This window comes from Penaeus vannamei, chromosome 17 (genome assembly GCF_042767895.1).
Source record: "Penaeus vannamei isolate JL-2024 chromosome 17, ASM4276789v1, whole genome shotgun sequence".
Classification (NCBI taxonomy): domain Eukaryota; kingdom Metazoa; phylum Arthropoda; class Malacostraca; order Decapoda; family Penaeidae; genus Penaeus; species Penaeus vannamei.
In genome coordinates, this window is record NC_091565.1 from 32,695,155 (window position 1) to 32,700,154 (window position 5,000).

Sequence of the window (5,000 nt, forward strand, 5' to 3'; positions counted from 1 at the left end):
GCTGTAATCAAACTGAACATACATTATTGTGAGTTGAGAATGCATTGGGGTTAGAAACTATGTTGGCTATGCAGGGCAGACCGAGTGTAAGAGACATAGCAGGGGCCTATGAGGGAAGGGGTGGGGGAGGGAGGGAGTGGGGGGTTATGTTGAGTATGTGTGCATGTGGGAGGGGAGGGGGAGGGAGGGTAGCGGTGGGTGAGGGGTGAGAAAAGAGGATGGGGAGTGTGGGAACGGGCGGGGGAGTGGGGGGAGTGTATGGGGTATGTTGAGTATGTGTGCATGTGGGGAGGGGGAGGGGAGGGAGGGTAGGGGGGGGTGAGGGGTGAGAAAAGAGTATGGGCGGTGTGGGAGCGGGCGGGGGAGTGGGGGGGGGGAGTGTATGGGGTATGTTGAGTATGTGTGCATGTGGGAGGGGAGGGGGAGGGAGGATAGCGGTGGGTGAGGGGTGAGAAAAGAGGATGGGGAGTGTGGGAACGGGCGGGGAGTGGTGGGGGGGAGTGTATGGGGTATGTTGAGTATGTGTGCATGTGGGGAGGGTAGGTGGAGGGAGGGTAGCGGTGGGTGAGGGGTGAGAAAGAGTATGGGCAGTGTGGGAACGGGCGGGGGAGTGGGGAGGGGAGTGTATGGGGTAAGTTGAGTGTGTGTGTATGTTGCGAGGGGAGGGGAGGGAGGGCAGATGTGGGTGGGGAGAGAGAGAAAAGAGTGTGTGCGGTGTGGGAAGGGGCGAGGGAGGGAGGGGGAGTGTGGGGGGGGTATGTTGAGTATGTTGAGAAAAGAGTGTGTGCGGTGTGTCTGTTGAGCGGCTTAAAGCGAGAGACAGTTGGGGGTTTGGGGTTGGAGGGGGGGGGAGGGAGGGAGGGGGGGATGTCTTATCCGATTTCACTCTGAGGAATTCATTAATCAGTTTCAGTCTCCGGCAGACTATGTGACCACTCCACCCAAGCGGGGGATTATTCAGGGGAATCGAGTCTTCAAAAAACAAAAAAAAAAAGAAAGAAAGAAAGAAAAAAAAGAAAGAAAGAAAAAAAGAAAGAAAGAAAGAAAAAAAAAAAAGAAACAGCAAAATCGGAACAAATGGAGGAAGAAGACTCGCTGGTCGTTTATTTTAACGGAATTCCAGGAATCGCTCGAAGGAAAAAATATACATTTATATGTCCTTCCTCATCGTTATTTTGATTTTTTACAACCGATCCGTTTTATCTATTCCCCAAATACTGCTTATTCCCCTCACGCCTGGCTTTAAACTGCCGAGCGTGTAGTTCCACCAAACACCACATATGCACATCGCACGCATACCCACGTGTGTGGCCATCTATGTAGTTAATTTTCCCTCTCCCCCTCTTCCTCCCTCTCCTTCCCTCTCCCCCTACTCTCCTTATTCTTCCCCCTCCCTCCCTCCCTCCTCTCCTCTCCCTCCCTCTCCCCTTACTCTCCTCATTTCCCCCTCCCTCCCTCCTCTCTCCTCTCCCTCCCTCTCCCCCTACTCTCCTTATTCTTCCCTCCCTCCCTCCTCTCTCCTCTCCCTCCCTCTCCCCTTACTCTCCTCATTCTTCCCCCTCCCTCCCTCCTCTCCCTCCCTCCCTCTCCCCTTACTCTCCTCATTCTTCCCCCTCCCTCCTTCCTCTCTCCTCTCCCTCCCTCTCCCCTTACTCTCCTCATTCTTCCCCCTCCCTCCCTCCTCTCTCCTCTCCCTCCCTCTCCCCTTACTCTCCTCATTCTTCCCCCTCCCTCCCCCTCTCTCTCCCTCCCATTCTCCCCCTCTCCTCATTCTTCCCCCTCCCTTCCTCCCCCCATGTTCCCTCTCCCCCCCCCCCCATTTTCCCTCTCCCTCCCTCTCCGCTCCTCTCCTCATTCTTCCCTCCCTCCCTCCTCATTTTCCCTCCCTCCTCTCCCTCCCTCCCCTAGCGTGTAGCGATACTGACAGCGTGTGCGTGCGTGCGTGCGTGTGTGCGTCTGTGCCCGCGAGGAGGAGGAGGAGGAGGAGGAGGGGGACGTTGCACAGAGCGGCGCAAGATCTAGTCCTCTGCCTCCGCTCCTCCTCAGTGTCGCGCCAGACTCCTAAACGCGACGTCCCTGTTGACCCCGTTTCCTCTCCCTCGTTCGCCCAAAAGGAGGTGTCTCTCGCGCCCACCACGACGGCTCCAGCGCTTGAAGGTAAACGTGAGCACACACAGAAAAAGAAAGAAAGAAAGGGTGAATGGGAACACACACAGAAAAAAGAAAGAAAGGGAAGGTAAACGGGAACGCACACACATACAAAAAAAGAAAGAAAAAAATAGAAAGATAAGAAAAAATAGAAAGAAAAGGTAAATGGGAACCCACACGCACAAAAAAGAAAGAATAAAAAAGAAAAAAAAAAACAGAAAGAAAAGGTAAACGGGAACGCACGCACACTAAAAAGAAAAAAAAAGAAAGAAAGAAAAAACAAAAACAGAAAGAAAAAGTAAACGGGAACGCACACAGAGAAAGAAAAGAAAAAGAATAACGAAGAAAAAAAAATAAACACGGAGAAATCTCGCTCTTGTTGATCTTGTGTGATTAAGTTTAATGAATGAATCATTCATAAACTACGGCGTCGCGCTCTGAATCCACTATGTCCAGGTCGGGAAAATAACATCAGCTGTTTCGCTTAACGTAATTGCACGACTGAAAATAAATCATCTTAAAAATATACATGACTGAAGTTACTTTCAAAAAGAAGAATAGAAAAAAATAAAGATATATAAATACAGTAACTGACTCCAATCATTTAAAGGAATAATTGATATTTAAATGATATTCAAAAAGAAATGTAAACCAACGAAACATATATATTATCATTACTTAAATCACTTTACAATAAAAGTATTAAAAATGATAATAAAGATATATAGATACAATAATGAACATGAATAATTGATATCTAAATGATATTCAAATAGAGAGATAAAACAACAACACCATATATTATTCAAATTAATGCTTATGATAACCACAAATAACCAGAAGAGAAAATACCATAAGAATAGTGACAGCAATGGCGATGAAAATAAAGAAATTGATAACGCTCATGATAAGAATAATGATCATGATAAGTATGGTAATAATGTTATTTTTCCTTCATTATATAACACTGATAAAAGAGGAGTAGTTAGTGGTAATAATGGTGATGATAGCAGTAGCAGTAGCAGTAGTAGAAATGACGATAACGATAATGATAATGATGGTGGTAATCATAATGATGATAATGATAATGGTATCAATGATGATGATGGTGATTATTATGTCAATAACAGTAGGATATATATCGATGATAATAACAATAATGATGATGATGGCAGTAATATTAATAATATGGATAATGATAATGGTGATGATAATAATAACAACAATGATGATAACATTGATAATGATAGTAATGATAATACAAATGGTAATTAACGATAATCCCTAATAATAACAATAGCAATAATAATGGTGATGATTATGATAAAAGTGATAATAATAGTAATAATAACAATAATAAGAATAACAATAATAATGATTATAGTAATAATAACAATAATGATAATGATGATAATCATAATGATAGTAATAATGATGATGATAATAATGATAGTGGAAAAAACGATAAGAAATATAATAATAGTAATAACAGCAACAATAATGATGATAACGATAGTGATGACAATAATGGCAATGATAATAATGACAATAAGAATAATGATAATGATAAATGTGATAACTGGGATAATAATTATATGAGCACTATAGGGTTAATGATAGCAATAGTGGTAATAATGATAATGATAATAACGAGATTAATAATAATGATAACGATTATGATGATAACAATAATAATAATGATACTACTAATAACGGTAACGATAACTACAATAATGATAATAATTATGATAATAAAACTGATATTAACGATAGTGATTTTAAGAGTAACGGTGAAAATTTTAATAAAAACAAGTAGTAATAACAATACAAACAATAATGATATTCATAATAATATTGATAATAATGATAATAGTGATTATTATGACAGTGATGCTGATGATGATAATAATAATGATAATAGTAAAAAAATACAAAAGTATTATTAATGACAGTGATGACGATAATAATAATGATAATAGTAATATTGATGATAATAATGATAATGATAATAATAACTAATACAGATCATGATGATATTAATGATAATGATTGGAATAATATCAATTATGGCAATTATGATAATAATGATAATGATAATAGAAATAATGATAATGATGGTAACAACAATGATGATTACGATAATGATGACAGTAATAATAATAACAGTAACAATAACGTCAATGATGATAGTAATGATGATAAGTATGCTAATAATAAGGAAAAGGATTATGATAATAACAATCGTCATAATAGTAAAAGTAATAATAAAAAGTACAATGATGGTGATAAGGCTAATGGCAATAATAATAACATACGTAGTTATAATGATAATGCTATTTAAGTCAGTGATAATGATAAGAATGATAATGATGATAACAAGGATAGTGATTATAAAGTAGGATAGATAATCGTTATAATAATGCAAAAAAAAGAATATATATATTCATAGTATAAAAACGATTCAAAAAGACAATCCAAATTGTAAACAATATTCAAGAATTGGCAAAATTCCCACTTGTATTTAATAATAACAGATACAAGCTGGCAACTAGCTGCTCACCTGTTTGTTTACTTTTACTGGCCGCGTTTCCCCGCCCCCGACTGGAAGAGAGCAGCGAGAAGACGGTGTTATTAGCATTATACATTCGGCGTTTCGCATTAAGTAGTCGCCTCATAGCCAGAATAACGTACAAACACACACGCACATGTCCATATCCACACATACACGTAGACACACAAAGCATACGCATCAAGAAGTATTCTCATACATACACGCAACCACATAAACGTGCGAACGCACACACACACGGAAAAAACACACACACGCGTAAACTTGCACACAAGCGCACGTG

At 40.1% G+C, this 5,000-nt stretch overlaps 1 protein-coding gene across 3 annotated transcripts in view; it reads left to right on the forward strand.

Annotated features, from left to right (window-relative positions):
* The window catches only part of LOC113816183 (uncharacterized), a 41,779-nt gene that overhangs the window by 13,672 nt on the left and 23,107 nt on the right, over nucleotides 1-5,000 (forward strand). Inside the window, exon 1 of one of the 3 annotated variants that reach the window (XM_070132263.1) lies at nucleotides 1,937-2,157. The exons of the other annotated variants lie outside the window; for them this stretch is intronic. The gene's annotated coding sequence lies outside the window, so the exon portion shown is untranslated. Of the gene's footprint in view, nucleotides 1-1,936; nucleotides 2,158-5,000 lie in introns of those variants that run through there. 3 annotated transcript variants of the gene reach the window in all.